General features: G+C 46.1%; 1 protein-coding gene across 17 annotated transcripts in view; it reads right to left on the bottom strand.

The window, feature by feature from the left end:
* SYTL2 (synaptotagmin like 2) overlaps window positions 1-22133 on the bottom strand; it is a 398207-nt gene extending 376074 nt beyond the window's left edge. For all 17 annotated transcript variants that reach the window (XM_078658474.1, XM_078658456.1, XM_078658457.1 and 14 more), the window contains exon 1: window positions 22023-22133. The gene's annotated coding sequence lies outside the window, so the exon portion shown is untranslated. The remainder of the gene's footprint in view (window positions 1-22022) is intronic.
* Between the last annotated feature and the right edge of the window lie 265 nt (window positions 22134-22398).

Raw genomic sequence — 22398 nt, 5'->3', positions numbered from 1 at the left:
CATTTGTGCACCTCTGCACAAAATGATAAATGTTTTAACTGGGATTTGACTTTTGCAAAGAGATGACCTGTTTTGTACACCAAAGGGTGGAGCATATTTTTATACTAGGTCCCAGAATGTGAAAATTTACATTAGGCAACCAATCTTCTGTCATGTTCATAAACACATCCCATCAAAACTTCCATGGTGATTGCTTTATGAAATCTGCTAAAAACAGCTTAATTCCTGTCTGTTTTGTTTTTGTATGATCATTTTGGACCTTAATATGCCACCTTGATAACACAAGTCTCTTTAAAAACCACATGGAATAGTTTGTTTGACACTTGGATTTAATTCTATAATGATAAAACCTGTCGCCATTTTGATTGAGCACTATTGAATTATTTTGCATCACTATATAATGGAACGTCACAAACAGAAAATAAACTCCAAAGAACACCAACATGACATACAGCAAACTACTAACATTGAGACTAGGCATATGTCAACACTACCTTATATAATATACCATATTGAGTGATAATTATTGACAGTCTGTGTAGTGTTTTAGAAGCCAAATATTATTTCCTCCTTTTTCACAGGATACTTCTACAGGTTTGACAATTACCTTTTCACACATACTAAAATTCAATGTAGAAAAAATCCTAAGCGTTGGTAAGAACCCAAAAAGGTGTTAATTAGGTAAAGATTTTTTCCCACTGATTCTATTTGACCCACTGATACGGTAAAGCCGATGATGATGACGTTTGGCCCTGACTTTCGTATGTTCTTAAGATTTATTGATCACCTTAACATGCATCATGTTTAGCCTTACCATCAATTATCTAGCATTAAAAGATGGCTGTGAATGTGGGCACAAGAAAAAGTGTACAATGAGCTTGAGTGTTTGTTGATACCTATTGATTTTACAAAAGAGAGATTTTGGGGAGAGGAGTTGGCCTAATGGCCAGGGCCGTCAACCTCGAGCCTGGGGAACTGGGTTCGAGTCTTGGCAATGACGCGGAACATCATGTGATTCTGGGCAAATCACTTAATCTCCCTGTGCCTAACAAAAAATAATGTGTTCTCATGTATTGCAACTGGTGCTATGGAAAGCACACTGAACCCTGATTCGGGTGAAGTTTGCGCTATATAAAACTCCGTAAAAATAAAAAAATATATATATATGTAATATGCTTACTTATAGAGGCTTTCAGCCAGCCCTCATCATCCATTGGTCTGTTGTTAAATCAATCACATTTTTCATCTGCCCACTACAACATACAGACCGGAGCAATGGGTCAGCCACCTTAGCCACAGGCATAGTGCTCATTCAGAAAGTCCACATCCTCACACAAAGCAGTTTCCTTTAGTGCCAGGGACTACTATCACAATGGATGTTTTTTTTAGACCACAGAATTGTTTTTCTTTCAGCAGTTTTCTTTTATATCGGCGAGGGCCAGCATGTCCCCCAACAATAAAGTTTTTGAAAAAAACAGAGAAAAACTAAACAAGCTTTGGCAAAGCCAAAAATGCTAGAAGCCACTGCCAGACCTATTATTTTTCCTGCAAAGGACTGACCACCCTGTCTCCAGACGCCTGTGAATGTTCAGTCTTTCACATAGCGCGTATTGCTAGATCACCCTTCTGCTACCGGTTTGTCAAACTGGGCAAATGCAGGGCCGGACTGGCCGTAGCGGGCACCGAGCAATCCCCCGGTGCGCCGCTAGGGTGTGGGCCGGTTTTGGGCCCCGGGGGGATGTTTTTGTTACAGGGTCGTTTTTGCAGCATCGTCCCTGTAGCAAAATCAGCAGAAAACCACCCCTGGCAAAAGCTCGGCAGCACCCCCAACCCCCTGCGATCAAATGGGGAAGGAAATGCTAGAACTCAATTTTCTTGCTTCCAAAGCCAACAACCAGACAGGCCAAGAATAATTTGTATTGATGAATAGGTGCAACAAACCTCTTGTGGCTGGGACCTACAGTGTTAAGCAGTAGCGAAGCAGAACGTTGATGTGGCCTCTGAACATCCATTTAAAAGTCCTTTGCAGCCAAAGAATGCATGAGAAGAAATCCTGTCCGACCAGCTTTTCAACTTGACTAAGTCAATCACTCTATTGTCTGTCGCGAGTTACTCATAACCCATGGTGAGTCCTGTTGTTGGTATGTTGGTGTGCTTTGAAACTCAGTTTCTCTGTCCATCACTTTTGAGGTGCCAAGCTGGTCTACTGATACATCTGTGTCGGCCTCTTTGCAATGCTGAGAATTAGTTTGTGCCAGTTTCTGTTAGGTAATGACGGGTAAAAGACCAACTCAAGTGCAACTCAAAAGTAACATAGCATGCCACTGTTGCACAGTTTCCTTCTGTTTGCTCCAGGCGCATGACAGAAGTGTCTTAAGAGCATACCTCCACCCCCTCTGCTGTTTTGAGGCTACCTGTGCCGTTTCTATGTCCCCGTGGGCCATGGGTCCAGCCAAAAGCCACGGAAGGCAGGACCAGGAAATTGCTGGACTAACAGTCATGTGCAGTCAGAGGTAAGGAAATGCCCTGGCATCCAACAAGAGTGGCTCTGTGGGAAAGAGAAGGTGAGATGAGGTATCTATCTAGTGACGGCTCCTCCGTAATGGTGAAGGAGCGTCGCCCCAGCGGTCAGAGCCAGCATATGAAAAATAAAATAATAAAACAATGTTATTGTTATTTTATTTTTTACCTTGAGCTGAGTCAGCCAAGTCTGCCGAAGTTAGGGCGGGCGGGGCCATCCTCAATGGAGATCAGAAGGGAGGAGGAGTAGTGGGCACTGTTGGTTTGGCCGGCCGTCTTAGAACAACCAAACCGACATGCCTACTTCGATTTCTTCAACCCAGCTGTGTTGCACAGCCGGGTGGACAAAAGGCACAGGCTCCCTGTGCCTGAGCGAGAGGCAGACTAGCCCATTCAGGCCAATCCCGGCGCTTCTCTCATGCTTGGGGTAGCAAAAGTGCAGCATCTGGATTGGGTGGGGAGTCTGTGCAGAAAACACGAAGCAGTGAAGGAGCACTGATGCCGCAGCCGGCAGCGAGAGCGGCAATGGCAGGTAAATGCTTATTTAAAAATTATTATTTCCCTCCCACGCTGCCCTGCCACTCTTTATTGGTAGCAGCTGCTGCTGTGACTATCTGCATTGCATTCTGTGTGTAGGTATTATGGGCTATCCTCCTCACTGGTGTTAAACAGCTATTAGAAAAGGGTAGCATAATATGTTACTTGCCCTTTACTGTATTAATAATAGGGCATACACTGCTTATTGAATAGAGCTTCAATTCAGGAAAGTTATGAATTAAAAGAATCAGACGTATAAAAAGTACAGACCATAAGCAGATTGTGATTTTAGATCAAACTGACAGGAATGCTATTCGGACATTGAAAACCTTTCGAACAACCTTAATTGCAAAATGAATGCATGGACTGTGCAGTATTATGAATGTAATGTGATTTTCTACACAATGTGATGGAGCCTTATGAACAAATAGATTTAATGAGCACATTTGGGTTTTCCTCATGATACGTTTTTCAAGTGGTGTAGCTAGACCATTGGCCGCTCGTGGTGGTCCCTGTGTTTGTTATGTTATGTTGTTAGGGGGGGTACTTTTATAGCACACGGCTACTCCGGGGAGTGTCCCGGCGCTGGAGGAACCTCACAGATCCAGGGAAGAGGAAAGGGACGAGCGAGAGAGCGTAGCTCAGAGGGGGCAGATTATTGCATGAAAAGCAGAGTCTTCAGATCTTTCCTGAATGCCAGCAGGTTGGAGCTAGATCTGAGAGAAAGCGGAAGAGCGTTCCACAGCCGGGGGGCAAGATGTTTGAAAGAGCGCCCCCCACAGCGAGCACGTCGGATCACAGGAGTGACTGCCTTGGCCTGGGTCGAGGAGCGCAGGGATCTAGAAGGAAGATAGAAACTGATCCATTTCTGGAGATAGCGGGCACCTGTCCCATGAAGGGCTTTGAAGGCAATGGTCAGGGCCTTGAAAGTGATCCGCTTCTTAATGGGCAGCCAGTGAAGAGTTCAGAGGAGTTCACTGGCCCTGGCTCTCCTAGTGAGGCCGAAAATGGCCCGGGCCGCAGAGTTTTGTACAACCTGGAGATGCGCAAGGAGGTAGTCCGGAAGGCCTAGTTACAGAACGTTGGAGTAGTCCAGGCGCGAGCCAATCAAGGCCTGCACCGTGGTCTTTCTGTGCTCTAAGGCTAAAAGCGGCAAGAACTTCCTCAGCATCTTCAGGATCGCAAAGCACCTGCCGGCCAGGCTAGACACCTGAGCCCTGAAAGAAAGGCTGTTGTCAACCTGGATACCCAGATTTTTAGCAGCCCCAGAATCGCTGGCAGGAGGGAACATGGCGGCAGGCCACCACTCTTTCCATCTGGGGTCTGCGGGGCCGCCGAAAAAAAGAACTTCGGACTTGCACTTGCACTTGAGGCTGTTACGACTGAACCAGTCAAACACAGCCCCAAGGCAGCCCCGAATAGACGCCCCATCGAAGTCGTGGCCCCTGTCGCAGGTGAACAGGAGTTGTGTGTCGTCCACATACGACACAATCTGGGCCCCAAAATCCTCCGCTAGTGCCGCCAGAGGGGTCATATAGATGTTGAAGAGCGAAGGGCTCAAAATTGAGCTCTGCGAAACTCCGACCTCCAGAGGCGGCATCGCAGCAGAAAAAGGAGGGGCCCAGATAGTTTGCTGGCGGTTGGAGAGGAAAGACCTGAACCATCTGAACACTGTCCCCCTTAGACCCACCTCCCAGAGTCTAGAAAGGAGGCGGTCGTGGGGGGCGGTGTCGAAGGCTGCGGACAGGTCAAGCATCACCAGCATGGCTTTTCCTCCCCTGTCCAAGGTTTCTTTGATTGCTTCGGTGACCTTAAGCAAAGCTGTTTCGGTGCTCAGATTAGAGCGGAAACCAGACTGTGATTTGTGTAGTATATCATTTGTCTCTAGAAAGTGAGACAGGGTAGTATGGACGTGTTTTTTGACCACTTTCGCAAGAGCTGGCAGGAGGGAAATTGGTTGGTAGTTGGCATGGGATTCGGGGTTCAAGTTGGCTTTCTTAAGCAGTGGCAAAATGAGTGCCTGTTTCCACGGCTGGGGGACTTCACCCGTAATGAGCAAAAGGTTGAGTATCGGGTTAATGAGGTGGTTAAGGGTGGGGGCCATTTGCGCGAGGAATTTGGCAGGGCACGGGTCGAGCGGTGAACCAGATTTCAGTTTAGAGAGGAGATCTAAAGAGGACTGTAGGGACAGTGAAGGAAAATTCCAGAGGGAAGGGCCCTCCGAGGTCGGGCAAGGATCGAGAGACCCCGAAATGGGAGTGTTACTCGTGTTAGAGGTCCCGAAGGAGGTCTGGATAGTCCGAATTTTGCTGGCAAAAAAGTCAGCGAGTTCGGAGATCCAGGACTCCGAGTGCGGTGTTTTAGGAGTGGACCACGGAGGGGAGATGAAATCCTTAACTATCCTGAAAATTTCTTTACAGGAATTAGAAGCGTCATCTATCCTGCTGGCCAGATAGGACTTCTTGCCAGCGGTGATGTCATGGTGATAGTCTCTAATCATCGCCCTGGAGGTTTCCTTAGAGCTGGCGTCATAGTACTTATGCCATTCCCTTTCGGCTTTTTTACATTGCCGTGGTTTGACGGCAAGTGTCGGGGTGAACCAAGGGGCAGAGGATTTCACCGATGGTGCCCTAGGAGGTAGGGGGGGAGCTAGGTCGGCAAGCCGTTGGGTCAGCCAACCCTGCAAGAGCTCAAGGTCCGTTTCCAGAGAGCCTGATAGCAGGCACGGATGGGTCTCCAGAGCCTTCATCAGCATAGCTGGGGAGACCCGATGGAAAGCTCTGGAGGGATGCGCTTCGCGCCACTGTCCGCTATCTACTCTCTTCTTATTAAGAGGGATCTCAAAGTTCGCTAAGAAGTGGTCGGACCACAGAACAGGAGCAAGGGAGGTCAGGACTACCGGGACAGTGGAGAAGATTTGGTCGAGTATATGTCCTTTACAATGTGTAGGGGACCGAAGGTACGGGACAAGCCCTAAGGAGGAAATGATATCGTTGAGCTTAATACTGTCAGGGTCGTCCACCTTGTCCATGTGAATGTTAAAATCGCCTAGGAGCAAACAGTGGTTGGACCTAAGGCATAGTGTGGAAATCATGGAGTGGAGTTCTTCAAAAAAAGTGCCCAATGGGCCCGGGGGCCTATAGACCAACAACCCAATACATGACTGCTGAGGTGATAGGGAGAGGGAAAAGGCAAGAACTTCACACCCAGTGATGTTATCCAAGGGGAGAATAGAGCATGTGATGCGCCTGTCAATGACCAGGGCAACACCACCCCCTTCCCACTGGCTCTGTCTTTTCTGAAGATAACATGGCTTGGGGGGATGGCAGTGGCAATATCAGGTCCTGCTCCCTCACCCAGCCATGTCTCTGTCAGGAACAGACAGTCTGCACTGGAGTCTATCAGTTGATTATAAACGTCGAGCGCATGCTTGCTTAAAGACCTCATATTAAGCAGTAGGCACTTAGTACTGATGGGCGGAGGATTAAGGGAAGCGATGCGTCCCTGGCCAGGTTGCCAGCCACAAGCCGAACACCTGTTATTAGACCGAGACGGTTTGGGAAAAACCTTAAAACAGTTCCTGTTAGTGTGCATGAGGGAAAAAAGATCATCCCTTGTGTATTTTATCATCCTAAAAAGCTCACCCGCCCAGCAGAGCCCGCACCCAGCTGCCTCCGGGACGCTGACGGGCGCAGACGGGCTTTCTTTTGGCGCTACTTAGGCGCCTCCACGTTGCGCGTCCGCTGTGCGGAGGGGAGTGCACTTAGTTTTAAGGCATCGCTGGCCGTCCGGCGCGAGTCAGGGCCACTAGACTGCTGCCCACGAAGCTGCCTACCCCCAAGATGGCCGCCACAGAAATGCGCGCCTGCAGGTCCCAGAGTATCCCCCAGCACCTCGATGTGCCGTCTGGAAGGCTGGGAACACTGCAGGCAGGGCAGCGCGACGCAAGCAAGATGGAATGAGAGGTAGGGGAAATGCAAATGCTGAGAGGCCTAAGGTCACCCGGCTTCCGCCTCAGGTGCCTGAAAGGAGACTGAAAGTGCAATATGCGATAGTAGCAGCAGAAACGAAACAGAAGCTAGTAGTCAGCTTATAAAATGCAGTGCAATATGTCACAACACACAGGTTAAAAAACAAGTAAAATTGTATTTTAAAACCGCTTGTAATCAGCGCTATGCTTGTCACTCGCCCACACCCGGCTTCCGCCTCAGGTGAAGGGAAGAAGTGAGGATCTAACCTGGGCTCTGCCTTCTCGAGGTTTTAAGGCGTCGCTGGCCGTCCGGCGCGAGTCAGCGCCACTAGACTGCTGCCCGCGAAGCTGCCTACCCCCAAGATGGCCACCACAGAAATGCGCGCCTGCAGGTCCCAGAGTATCCCCCAGCACCTCGATGTGCCGTCTGGAAGGCTGGGAACACTGCAGGCAGGGCAGCGCGGCGCGAGCAGGATGGAATGAGAGGTAGGGGAAATGCAAATGCTGAGAGGCCTAAGGTCACCCGGCTTCCGCCTCAGGTGCCTGAAAGGAAACTGAAAGTGCAATGTGCGATAGTAGCAGCAGGAACGAAACAGAAGCTAGTAGTCAGCTTATAAAATGCAGTGCAATATGTCACAACACACAGGTTAAAAAACGAGTAAAATAGTATTTTAAAACCGCTTGTAATCAGCGCTATGCTTGTCACTCGCCCACACCCGGCTTCCGCCTCAGGTGAATGGAAGAAGTGAGGATCTAGCCGCATTGAAGGATGTTTGCTGCATTGAATAGTGGGGTGGGCGGTGTTGGCAATCCCTCTGATTGCCATTGCCATCCTACGATGGCCACATTGAAGGGGGGGGGGGCGATTGCGTGCCCCGAGATGGAAGGTAGAAGCTGGGGGAGGCCACTGCCCCCAAAACTCGTGCCACCTTGGGCAGACTCCCCCCCCCCCCCCTTGTTACGCCACTGCGTTCTTGTTAGAATAATCTAAAGGCAATACATGAGACTATACATTTTAGGAATGTGTTGCCCATGAAATGATCTGTGATAGTGACTAATTTCACTATTGCTGGAAATGAAATATAGCATTGATCTATACCTATAGGAAACCATATTCACAATACAGTTCATACATCCACGGTCTCATGGGGTTATTCAGTTGTCTCCACTTAACATTCACAACACTTGAGAAGGCAGCATTGCACAGGTAACACCCTGCTAACATACCAGACCTGCAACAATGTTCATTTTACGTACCTCATGACCACAGTTTGCTGAGACTTGTCCAAATTGTGATGCCAATAAAGTATTTTGTATTGCATTGTGTAGCACTGACAGGCTACGCTCTTTCACTTTTGTCTCAGCAGCAGGCTAGCTATAAGACATAAGCCCTTCAAATATATCTTTTTACTGTTGCCCCAGACGTTTTGGATCTAAATGGGCAGGGTTATGTACCCCGGATACTCCAGACGTCCTGAATACGAGTTCCAGCCCTCATTGGGCAAAGAGAACATGGGTAGGTCTGAAGGAGCCATCAAGGCTACCTATGGTTATGTCTTTATAGCTAAAGCCGGTCCAGGCCGCACAACACTAGGTTAGTTCTAGGGCCGAGCTTCAGCAAAGGCTGAATGGCCCCAAGCTTTTGCCTCTCCAAAACCATGTTTCCAGTCATTGGCCTGTAAGTAAATGTATCTTTATGGAGAGGTCATTGGAATGACTTTACTGTAGATATAGAGGGAGAAGAGGCCTCTCCTGATGCCACAGGGTCTTAGTATCACTTGAAGAGCGTAACGTGATACTAACTCATGGTTAACGCCTGATTCCTCCCACCTTTGCCACTACCACCTGGCTTCTACCTTTCTTCTCTTGTTCCCTTGCCATCTCCTGCTCACCTCCCCGGCTCCCCACCACCATGCCCAGCTTCGGATGATTCCATATGTTCAGATTCCAGTCTTTTAGGGAAAGACATCCCATCCACGAGACTTATTCCCGATTTCCCTTGTCTCGCCCCTGCTTCCTTCACTCCTGGTTCTACCTTGCAGTATTTGCTATCCCTCCTCAGAGTTTTGATGCCACAACATAATGATATGACCAGAGACTGGTGGTGACAGAGGGTCAGACAAAAGAGATTACAATATGAGACTGAGGTGTTTGTCTCAGGAGTTAGATATAGAAAACAATGGTCCTCAAACCAATCCCTTGCCAGATATAAGTCAATTACGTTTTCAAACCTTTCAGAGCTAATCAATTGTACAGCTCTTGGAGTTAAACAATTCCTCAAAAGAAAAGAATGTGCAACACCCAAATGTAGACGGAAAACTATAACATGTATTCCGTTATATGGAGGTTATTCCCCAAAAGGTATTTTAGTGATCAAAGAAACAATTTCATAAAAGGTTGCTCTAAAAAGAATGTGCAAAGGAGAGAGTGCTCAAGGGTGGTGAGTGGGAATAATCCCAGGTGTAGGATAGAAGAGAGATAGAAATAGGGTTTTAACAGTGGGGTTGATGGAGAATTATCAATCATGGGGGACCTGGCACAAAGGCATTTTACATGGTCTATTTACAACATTTTACAATCACGGATTGTATCCTGTGGGGGCACGTCACAGATTGGTGTTTGTTGGGTCCAAGTACAGGGGTATGATGTCCCAGGAGTTAGACAGTCTGAGGCTGGTAGATAAGGGCTATGAGACGAGACTAGAGTAAAAGGTCATGGAAAGAGACTGGTGAGCTAAGAAGCTCAGAAGGAAGTGCTCACAATAAAAGACTTGGGGGGCCATTATCCCGCCATCATACCGGGACCCGGGACCGCCCGCCATAAGGGCGGGGGTTCCGATCAGGGCATTAGGATGCGCCCGCCACACAGGCGGGCGCATCCTTTATATGTATCATTGCGGCGGGCGGAGCAGAAATCTCCGCCCGCCGCAATGGTAAAAGTGCAAGCTGTGCTTTTCTAAGCGCCACATGACAGGCACCGCGCGGTGCCTGCCATGTTGCACTTAGAAATGCGGGGGGGTACCATAGGTACCCCCCATGTGCACCCCCCAAGTCACGGACTCCCAGGGGGCCCGCAAGGGGCCCCCACAGGGAGTCTCCGCATGCCTTTTCGTGGCGGCATTGCCGCCACGGAAATGCATCAGCAAAAGCCCATTGTAATATGGCGGGCGGTGTCTCACAGACACCGCCTCCATATTAATCATTTTCCACCCCGGCCGCAAGGCGACCGGGGCGGAAAACAGGCGGGCGGTGTTTCACACCGCCACGGTCCCCTCCACCATCCTAATATGGCGGGGGGGAATTTGGCAATAGATGTCGGGCGGATTTCCTCCGCCAGGCTGGCGGAGGAAATCCGCCCGACATCGTAATGGACCCCTTGGTATTGATTCAGGAGTGAGAGTATGATGTCAGTCTGAGAACAGTGGAATCAGGCAAATTCGCTTAAGATTAGGAGGCTGGTGGTGAAGGAGAATCATAAGCAAAAGATCACAAGTGAGCCTGAGGGCTCAGGAGTGAGAGGGCACAATATGAAGCAATGGCTGCGGGCTCAAGAGTAGGAGGTTAAAATGAAACCAGATTGAGAGGCTCAGGAGTAAGAGATTGTGATACGAGATTGAAGAAGATTAGGATCGGGGCATTTTATCCCACAAAACCAGGGCCTAATGCCATGTCCATCCACCTCCCATAAATGTAGCTCAAGAGCCATAAGGAAAATCTGCACATCTCCTTCATAGGTATCAAAGGGTGCGGTGGAGGGGTTGCATAGCTTTAGGGGCTTAGGCTCTTTCGGATGGTGTGTAGACATTGTAGGGATAGGAAGAGAGAGGCAGCAGTCTCCTGACTCACAGGTGTTCTCTCTCGCCTCCCCTAGCATCTCCCAAAGTGTAACATGACTTATAACTATTTCTCAGGTCCTCATTCTTTTCACCAACACCATTCAACCTGGCTTTGACTTGTCCTCTCCTGTTTACTTCTCCTCTCTCCCACCTACTCAATTACATCTCCTGCTCACTCTCGCCACACCTCTTTCCCACCTCAATATTGCTCTGTCTGCAGAGACACTAACCTTTTGGTAAGGCCTACTATATCCAAAAGGCTCCTTGCTCATGCCCTCTGTATTGGGTCCATCATCTTCTATCACAATCCAAATGTTCCACCTCTCCTATTCACTTTCAGCACTTTCAGGTGAGCTTACCATACCATAAAGAGCTATATAGAAACCAAAAGACGCTTATCACCTTGCTAGCACGGGCATACCAACAGTAGTTAAGGTGTCCTTACAAGTCATAGCAAAGAGCTTTGATGTGCGTTTAGTACAATGTTGTGTTATGTGAACATGTAAAACAAAAAGATGGACGGAATGCTGAACATTGTCAAACATTTGTCCCCAGTCCCAAATCTGGGTTAAATCCATCGTTTTTTTGCTCGCAATGACATTCTAGTTTGGACCCAGCCATATGCAAATCATCCTTGACCCTGCTCCCCAAGGGAACAGTCCAGCCTGAACTGCCAAGCCAGGTCCTCCCTGGACTGGAAAACAAGCATTCTGGGACCAGTTTCGTGGTGTCACCCCTCATCAACCAGGCTAGCTTGAAAACGGTGGCGTAGCAAGCATAGGGCCCATGTCTAGGCATACCTTTCCCACTTAGGATGAAAATGCAACAGAAAAGATGGACGGAATGCTGGACATTGTCAAACATTCACTCCTAGTCACAGATCTGGGTTTAATCCATTGTTATTTTGCTTCCCACACCATTCCAGATTGGACCCAACCATTTGCAAATCAGCCTCGACCCAGCTCCCATGGGAACAGTCCAGCCCGACCTGCCAGGCAAGGTCCTTCCCGGACCAAAAAACAAGCATCCTGGAACCAGTTTCAGGGTATCACCCCTCATTGGCCAGGGTAGCTTGAAACAGGTGGCATAGCAAGCACGGGACCCACATCTGGACATTCCCTTCCAACTTAGGGCGAAAATCCAACACAAAAAGATGAAAGGAATGCTGAACATTGCCAAACATTCACCCCCAGTAACAGTTTTGTGATTTGTTCCACATTCCGTCCATCATTTGTGTGTCTTTTGCTTTCTTGCTCTAAGTGCGCCTGGTATGCCCAGACGTGGGTCTTAGGCTCACTGTGCCACTGGATTCAAGCTAGTCTAGCTGATGAGGGGTGATACTCCGAAACCGGTCCCAGGATGCATGTTTCTGGTCCTGGGAGGACCTGGCTTGGCAGTTCGGGCTGGACTGTTCCTAAGAGGAGCAAGGCCAAGACTGATTTGGATATGGCTGAGTCTCAATTGGGGTATCATGGTGAGCAAAGAACAATAGCTTTAACCCAGATCTCTTAACTGGGGGTGAATGTATGATTTGTTCTGCATTCCATCTATCATTTGCATGTCTTTTGTATTATGTGAACGTACAGATTTGGTCTTAGATATAATAACATCTGGGATATTTTCTACTCAGCAGATGGGGTTCCAAATTACTTTATAGGTAAGGAGAGAAAAGCCTGGGTTAGCTACATTGCTCAAACCCCCTGATGTATAAATACACTCCATTCTGATAGTAACTAAAGTACATACACACATTTTAAATGGCCTCCCCATATCCCTTTCTCACCCCTGAAAGATTTTTTTGGCCAGTCAAAGTAAATAGTGTAGAGAGATGGTATAGACAATCATAAATAACATTAAACCTATCATGTTTCCCTTCCTGCTACCCTTCCTCCTCCAGCATAAGTATTTTCCCTACTTCTATTGGTTCTCTAGAGAACTACAGGAGATAGTGAAAGACACTGTAACATCAAGGTAGGGTACAATGAATTTGCATTTACAGCGACATGAGGTCACAACAGTCGGCATCCGCTGACAGTCTCTGCTTTTTTAACGTCAGTAGTATCACTGAAATACATGTACAACAGACTGTGAAGAATTATTGATGGGTTGGAGTCAATAACAGGGTTCATTTCTACCAATGGTTTCCATAGGACTTTCCTATTCCCGAAGAGTACGAACGAATGTCTGCCATCCGGTCGCCCTCCCCGCCTTTCTTTGGCCTTCCCTCGCCATTACTGTGCTTTTCGTTGAGCTGTTCCTCCACCACCTGTCTCTCGCTAGTGCCAGGATGCTTCTTCTGAGGCAATAATTGCACTCTACAAATATCTATCCATTCATTCATTCATTCATTAATCCCATAATGAGTTCCTCTGTCTCTGCCCTCTATGGGAGAATGGAAAGCAGGCGGCATGGCGGGAATACCTCTTTTAGATTCTTGGCCAGCAAAAATCAACACTGACTGTGGGAAGATGGTGGCATCAGAGCATCACATGCCTTTCCCCTCCTCCCTCTGGTGTATAGAGTCTCGTGGAAGGTGTGGAAAGGACAGAGGGATGGCAGTCTGTAAGCCACATTTCATCACCTCCTTCGGGCCTCCAGGGACCAGGATGAGGAACTGCATTGACAGCCGCCCATCTACACTCAACATCTGAGTTTTCACTACTCTGATGTAAGAGTGGTGAAAAACAAATTATTTTTCTACCACTTTTACTTCTGGAGCAGTGAATAACCAGGTTTCACATTCAGGGATATTCCTACACACCATGCACAACAATGCTGTAATAGTAATGCAGTTCCTCACACACTACTCCTCCCCCATTCTTGTGCTACTCTTACATTCCAACAGCCAATCAACAACTGGAGAATGGATTTTCCCATCGGGATTAAGGGGCCCTTTACAGCCTTTTTCATAATCATTTATGTCAGTTCCTAAATAACTCCCTTTAACACAACCTCGGAGCTTGCATCATGTGCCTTGCGGTACCCTGCCGCTGAACTTTAATTAACATGGTATTTGCAATGCAGAGTTAGGTTGAGGCTTTCATGTGTTAACTCTGTCTTTTCGTTCAAGGTCAACCATTGTAGAACGCGTAAAAGGCCACATACACTATAGGACTCTGCATCATACAATTATTTTACTGCAAGACCTGTGGTATGGTTTGCCTGAAGGTCTTCAGACATACATGGGCTAATATAACACACAGTATTGTGTTGGGAGAATTTGCATTTGTCTAAGTATTGGTTGGATTTCGTGAACAGATCTGAGTTGGCTATATCTGAATATGTTTGTAGTAAAAGCTGTAGGCTGTGTTTTTATTTGTTGGCCATAAACTGCACAGTGCTTATTACACCACCAGATAATATGTTTTTTGTTGTTGCTGCCAGCGATGTTTTAATACGGAACAATTTGCACAACAAACTCTAATGCTGTTGACAGTCATTATCACGGATACCTTTAAATACCGCTGTCACTTTTTACTTGACTTCGCCCGGTCTTCCATCGTGACACATTCCTTGGTGATATGATGCCCTGTTTTATGCAATTTTACTGTTTGTTAACCTGTTTACGCATTAAAGCTGTATGAATGCCACCACTAAACTTTTGTGGGAACACCTAGAGGTGTGACCGATATAATTTACTCTCTCATGAGTTATTTTGCCATGTTGTGCATCTTGGAATTTGGGCATGCCATGTTTGTCCAGATGTAAAGGTATAGGGTTCTACCACCAAATATGTACAGAGCCTACCTACTACCGGCCATTAACCCGGTGACGTCTGATGTCATGTGGACGGTACCCACCTGATCACATTATACAACACGCCCAAGAAGACCAAAGCATGGAGGAGATCAAGCTTGGTGAACATGAACACTGAGACAATGATTCTTCTCAAGCGGACGTGAGGGAAGAAGCTTGATTTCGACTCACGACTCATCATCTTCTGAGTTTAACTACACTTATGATTGAAGTGACCCAGCAGCTAAGTTGGCTTGGACCTGTTGAAAGGATACTGTCTCAGTTTATAGAAGGCTTGCTCTTGAACCCTGAAGCAAATCAAGAAAGAGTGAATGCAGGCATCAACATCTGCCACGTCCAATGTCAGCATTAGTTCTAATGTTTTGTTTCCATCGTGGTCATCTCCCATGGACATTCACCATCATGACCAACCCCGGATGTAGGTCATAGATGTTTGCCACAGACTTTCTTGACCTACAAGCCCCAGGGCTGTAAACAAAATGGCCGCCAGGCTCCAAGAGATCTGAAACAACATCACTGTGGGTATTTCTTTCATCAAAATAAGTCAATACTGGCCTATAACCAGATCTCTGGCCAAAGTGACTCTCTAATACATAATACCCTTTCGTGCTGTGCTCTATGATTTTTTTAAAGCTTTGTTTTGTTGGCATCAACATTGGCCAACAGTGAGCAAGCTGCCAACTTACATTGACAAAAACAATAATGCATGTTAAGTAGGCAATCTTACTGGTTTGGAAATACTCCAGCTTAAGAAGTTGACAGCTGGAAAGAATGTAGGTGTATTAACTGACCCTCGAAAACCGGTTAACTTGATGCTCTCAGGTTTTGAGAGCTCAAAGGCTGGCGTGTTTTGTGCAACTGTAAGCTGGTTGTGCAGGATGCCTTCTCTTGCACACTGTGATGTGGCGGAACTGATCTGTAACACATGCTGAGTGGCTGTGCAAGGACACGCCCTTCCCTGCATTAACAGTGGCCTCCACACATAGTGAATTTGTTGCAAAATAAATTCACTGGAAAGAGTTCTTGAGAGCGCCATAACTGTACTCTAGCAAAAAGTGTGAGGTATAGAAATGCTGATAACATAAATCTTTTGGGTGTCGATTCCCAAAAAGGTCACTCTGTGTGGCAAGTGTTGCCATAACACCTCCAAAGTGAAGGCGGTGATTACCTGGCCAGAAAATCTGACTTGTAAAGCGTGAAATCTCTTGTGTACAATAGGGGCGGCATTCTCGTCTAGTAATGTGTTAGGGAGGATCCGGCTAATTCTTCTTGTAAAGAGATTGGGTGGTACCAGTTTACCTGTACTTTTATCGCAGTATTAGGTCACAAACTATTTACAAAGTTTTCAAATTGACTTGTGGTGAGTCATTTGTCCATCTAGAAGCCATAAGGAACATCGAAGAACACCTCCACCGGGTCACTTCAACATTTTTGTTTCAGCAGTATTTAATTGCTCCAAAGAAACAATAACAAATAAGGTCCTTACTGTAAAATATTTTACCTGGATTTATTCAACAGGTGTTAACTAAAAACTAATTCAACGGTACACATTTTTTTGTATTTGGAAGAACAAAATGCTTGCTTGCTCTTATTTGGGTTGGAACTGTGACTTGCAGGTTGCAGACCCATCTCATCCGCAAGCTCCTTATTCACTTAGCTGTCTTCTCCTAGCGAGCAACAAATTCAGTGTGCAAGACTACTAAACTAGACATAACTCTGATAACAAGTGTTAGATTTGGGAGACCTCGGCACACTGAACGCGGGTTGTCAAAGACAACTGAGTTGCGTGAAGGAAAATACAACTCCGAAGCACAAGGGATCCTTGTTGAGGAAGTCACCACCAACAAACTCAAGCTTTTGGTACCTCTTGGGCCAAACCACATAAGCACACTAAACAGGAAAGAGAGGAACTAGAGGAAAGCAGAGCCAGCATCAGTTCACAGTATAATCTAAGTTTTGAAACATGTCTGTCTGTTGACTTCGCCTTCTTCAATGTGCCACAGACATAATATCTATTAGAAGGAAGTCACTGCGTCATGCTAAGTCTATCTAATGACAGAAACCCTGTTTACTTACTGTTTTTCATGCACTGTGAATGGTATGTCAGTGTTCATTCATTACAGTTAAACCCTTGCTGGCCTTATTTTCGTCCTTCCTTGAATTAAGCCAATGTTGCACCAGTCACTAACTTATCTCGCGTTCTATCTCTTTGACTTAAATTTGTGACTGAGCTGGTGCAACCCGTAAGGGGAGAATTCCATCTGAGGAACATCATAAAAACAATGCCATAGATGGAAGTTCTGAGCTTCGGGGGAGATCCTGTAAAATACAAATATTTTATCCTAACCAAGGAAATAAGGAAGCACCCGTTATACTAGTTTTAGCGGGGGTGCTTTTGTGGCAGGTTACATTGTTATATGGTCCTTCCTAACTTTCATCCCTGGCTTGCAAGTAATCTCAAGTCAGAAACTAATACATGCTGTATTAATAAACTACAATAACGCAGCTAGGAGGTGGGAAACAAAAGATGCAAAAAAGGGGGACAGAACGAACAAAAGATATTAAAATGGCAAAGATAAAATGAGTTAAAGGCAAATGGAGTGAGAGCGCAAAGGAAACAAAGTAGAATGCAAGTAATGAAGAAAGGGATGAAAAAGAAGCATGATGGAAAGATTATGCAAGAAACATAAAATAAGCAAAAAAGTTGCAAAGGAAGAATGAAGATGAAGAATGAAGGATGGAAAGAAGAAAATAAGTCAGAAAATGTAACAAAAAAGACAAATGGAAAGTTAGAAAGGAAGAAGACGAAAAATATAATGAAATAACAGAAAATGAGAAATGTGAGATGAAAGGAAGTACAATAGAATGAAAGAAGGAGAAAGAAAGAATTTACAATGAAAGGATACAAAAAGAAAAATTGTAAAGAAGGTGCAAAGGAAGGACAATGAGCATGATAAGAATATAAGAATAAAATGAATATTAAAGCTAGATAAATGGATTGATGGAGTGGAGAAGAATGGACAGAATGAAAGAAAGATGGAAAAGAAGAATGAAAGACACAAAATAAAAGAAAGATGATGGAAAGAAAGAAGCATTGAAGGAAAGAAAGAAGATGGAATGGAGAAAAGAATGAATGAGATAAATAAGTCAGTATTAGTAAATTTGTAATTTGAGGCTAAAGTCACTTAAAATGATGCTGTAATATCCATACTTTTGCACAATTTTCTGTAAGTTTTCTACAGGGGTACAGGTCCCTTGGCACTTCTTAGGAAAGGTTGGGATCTCTCACTTTCCTCAGAAATGCAGCACTATATATTGTTCAAAGTGGGGGGTATTTTATTTTCTGGCTTCTCCCTTGATCCTCACCTCAGCATGGCAGACTCAATGCTTCCACAGACCTCATCTTCACCTAAAACCACCAGTGTTCACTCAATTCCAACTATGATAAAATGAAGAACACAGATCTGTAGAACACAGGTTGGCGTTGTCGACATGTGCCACCACGGACCAGTAGTCCACTTCCTGTAAACAAATATCACAACGGGCAAAGTTTACGCTCACCTTGATTTGAAATCCCAGCATAGAACAAATCTCAAATGGGAGACAAGCCTGCAAAACTTTGGAACACACATCAAGCTTGAATATGAAATCTTCAATATCATCTAACTTTTCATAAAACATTGATGATAAGACTGCATCGTCTCCTTAATTTGTAAAAGAAATACATTCAGGAACTCAAAATTGTTCTTAGGAGCCCACCACCGGCGCTGCTGAACTTTGGGTTTGCAGAATACTGAGGCTGGTCAGGCTGCCTAGTTTTGGTTCCACCTCATGTCTCTTCTTGTTGTACCCTACACTTCCTATCTCTTTATCTCTCTCTTACAGGTTCTTTTTCATCCTTGCTTTCTCCCTTGGTCACTGTTTGCCTATCTTTCTCTGCTTCCTTCCTTTTCCCTTGACTGGCTCTATCTCTCTTGCTCTGGGGTGAAGACTGATGATAAACAAGCATTGTCAAAGCCAGTATGTGCCACCATTGAGAACTATTGGCTCGGCCAGTGTCTTTTATTCATGTCTATGCATGCACATGTGGTGACCTTTGCAGGCGCATGCATCATTACACAAGTGTGTGTGTGCGTGATCATACATGCACATTTCAAAAATGACATGAGTGCCTTTTTTATCTACCAATCCTAAACAAATCATGAATAATATTTTTAAAAACGAATGTGAAAGCGCTCTTGCACGTTTATTATGTAAAGAAATGTAAAAAAATAAATAAAAAATAGGACTGCGTGGTGGGGGCAACTGAGGAGTGGTTAGACTAGGGAAAGCCACAGGGAGTTAATGAGGAGGAGAAAAAAAGCAGCATATGAGGGAGAGCAAGACGGAGACCAGTAGAAACACACAAGAGAATGAGAGCAACACGGAGTGTTGGGGAGAGACAGAGGAGCACACAGACAAGAAAGCACCACACGGAGTGCCGGGAAGCGAACCACATAGATGTGAGAGAACAACATGTAGCACGGGGGAGAAGCATAAGAGGGAGATAAGTGGCAAACACACACACTCCCATGGTTTGCTTAAGCAACAAAATAAATAGTTCCCTATAACTGATCAGTGGAAGGACACGAGTAAAGAGGAGATGCTCCATTGGAGGGACAAACACAAGAAGAGGAAAGAAAGCACACTCAAGCCAACAAATAAAATGCAAGCTTATGCAAATGCTATAACGGCAACAAATGGTAAGCTATGGACAGGCTCTAAATCCACTGTAAGTTCACAATAGGTCTTTTGCAACCGGATACTTTGTGCTGTCTGGCAGGCTAGACCTAAATATATATGCAAGTTACCAAACATTAGTACCAGTTCTCAGTAGAAGCTACCACTGGCACAAACTAAGCAATAACTGCATCTAATCACCTACATCACGAAAAAAAGACCACACTGAATACACAAGTATGGATTAACCTTCATGGACTTAACGACACCTACTCTCTGCACCACAACTTGGCACACATCTTTGATACTGCTCCATGAGCACATATAGCCCAGTACTCATTACTGCACTGCACATTGCACAATCCCACCACCAGCTTGCTCGACACTGTACAGACAACATGTCAGGAACAGCTTCTTCGCACCGCCTGCTCCGGGTGCAACCACCACCTGATGGTTCTACATCGCCCGAGGGCTTGAATTGAAGCACTTCTCCAGACCCTGTGAAAAACACTTGCTTCCACACATATTTTCCACAAACCAACACCATGCTCGTCCACACAGGAATGCACCTGACTACTAGTGGCAACAAAGCACTATTAAAATGCATCGACAAGTGCATGCACTCCTTAGGCCACAGAGCATCTATTTCCTGCAATGCAGAAACTGATATAAAGGCTATTACTAGGAGTTAGAATATATGGATGAAGTAGGTTAAGTCGCGAGTTAAGTTCAAAGTGGAATTAAGACCAGACTTGATGTGACACTCAAACTAAACAGATTCTTGAGAGCTCCAACTACATCGCGTCTCTCACACTCTTTCTTCTCATTCCTTTCTCATACCAAGGCCCACTTCACTCATCAAAGTTCAACTTAGGTGCACAATTTTTCACACAGAAATCCCAAGTCCTGGTTCACAGAACCAAGACTGGTGATATTTTCCATGTGCGAAGTACAGCTACAAATATGAACATTCAGCAAGTATGGCGGAACTTACGCATTCGCAAATTTAGAAGCAGAGGTAGGTGTGTGGTTGTGTGTGGTTGTTCGTTGGTGGACCCATCTATAAAAGTGGTGACCGTTGAAAGATTAATTTTGTGGTTGTCCGTCAACAATGTGCACAGTTTCCACCATAAAATTAACACCTGTCAAGGGCAGGAATAGGTCAGTTTCAAGGGTGGGATTCGGGAACAACATTCCCATGTCTGGGGGAGGGGGGGAGGGTAATTTCCACATGGAGCTAGAGCAAATGCATGTTTGCATCAGATTCTACCAGTGATATTCTGCACGCATAAACACTGCACATGTGATCAGTCCTGAAGACTACTTTCATAGAACTTCAGGAGAATTTCCGGAATTCTTTCAGAATTCCATAAAAGTCTAAAATGTAATCCAAACTAGGAGAAATCTCATGCCAGCAAATTGCTTCCCTTGGGAATGGGGCTCAATCCCTTCCTTGTGTCTGCTGTGTTCGTCTCGTTTTGTTTTCTCCCACTTCCCCCCTCATTCTCTCTCTCTCTGTATGTTTATGTTTCGTTCTTATTTTTTCTAACACTCTTTTTTGTTTCTTTTCCCTTGTGTTTCTCCAAGTATGTGTCTCATTTCCTTTTAGCCTCTTTCTATCTTTGTCTGTTTCCTTTGATTCTCTCTCTCTCTGCTTTGAGTCTCTCCCTTGCTTTCTTCACCCATAATACCACATTATTGGGATGTCTATTTACTGTATTCTATTCTTCCATCAGTTATACGGAAATGCATAGCTAGCTCTTTGAGATGCAAATCTGAGCAAAGAAACAGAAAGACACAAGACCAGTGTACATATGCATTGAGCTTTACAACCCAGAAGTGCAGACTTTTACCGCATAGCCACTCTGGCATGAGTCCTAACCGCGACAAGTGCGGTGCAAGCTCTACTTCGAGGCACTAGAACATGTTCAAGAACCTAGTTCAACCACTGCTAATTACACGGCCATGGCAGCAGACACACACCCCACGGTAGAAGTAGCCAGCAGGTTAAATGTGCACCAGCCCTGCCCACAAACACACCTAAAAAAAACAGCAGAGGGAAGTCTGCTAAAGAAACACCCATTGCCAAAATACGGCCAAAGCTGAACCCCCTGGCATTTCGGTAGGCACAGAAAAGGCAGTGGGATTGTTCAAGGGGTGTCTGAGCCGCACAAAAACGAGGTTTAACCAACAGCGAGCTGCCAAAGTGACTGACAGACCCGACCAGAGGGGGCTGCTTCATTCAACAGAGAGTGGCCTGCTGTTGCGCTATAATATCAAATCAGAACCTAAAACACACGCGCAACTCTAGTTTTTACTCAGTTTACACCAGTAGCTCATTTGATCGCAGCCTTACACTCCTGGAAACCTGAAAAAAAGGCTAACATTTCCCTCCAGGAGCCGCGCATCTTGCTTTAAGGGCGCACAACTTTCTGCGCCGGCTCTAGCGAGGAATGCACAAGTTTCCCTGCAAATATTCCTTCCTGTTTGAACAAGTGAGACAATTGAAGCCATATAAAGGCAAGCAAGGCGCTCCCGGCGCTGACAGCCTCTCGCGGGGCGCTTATTCTCCTGCTAAACGGAGACACATTTCTTATCGCGGTCGCAGAACAGGCAGCGCCTTGGAGAAGCAGCGCGCAACGCAAGGCGCAAGCGCAGCGCGCTGTGCAGGAGAGGGGACGGTACCTCCGGCCGGTGTTCCCTGTCAGGCTCGGCTGATCTTCATGAGTGCCTCTGTGCGAGCAGCGAGAGGTGCCGAAAGTTCCCCGGGAGCTGGGCGAGGTCTGTGGGCGCGCACCAATAGGGAGGCGGTGGCGCCCTGCCCTGCCCAGACTGCCCGAGTCCCAGCTGCACCGCCTCCGGCTCCCTCGCAGGGCTCCCTCGCTCCTCTCTCCTGCCCCGTGGGCACGGCCGCTCGTGGCTTCTGCGGTGCCCGGGGATGTTTAAAACTAGTTCTTGTATACATTTGACGCTGTTTCTACTACATTGGCGACCAAGGATGCGCTTTTTTATGTGACAGAATGTTAGCTAACAAACAGGGCCAAACTGTAAAAAAAAAAAA

The sequence above is a fragment of the Lissotriton helveticus genome, chromosome 8 (genome assembly GCF_964261635.1).
Source record: "Lissotriton helveticus chromosome 8, aLisHel1.1, whole genome shotgun sequence".
Taxonomy (NCBI): Eukaryota; Metazoa; Chordata; class Amphibia; order Caudata; family Salamandridae; genus Lissotriton; species Lissotriton helveticus.
The sequence above is the reverse complement of the archived record's forward strand: the minus strand, read 5'-3'. Positions and strand labels throughout refer to the sequence as shown.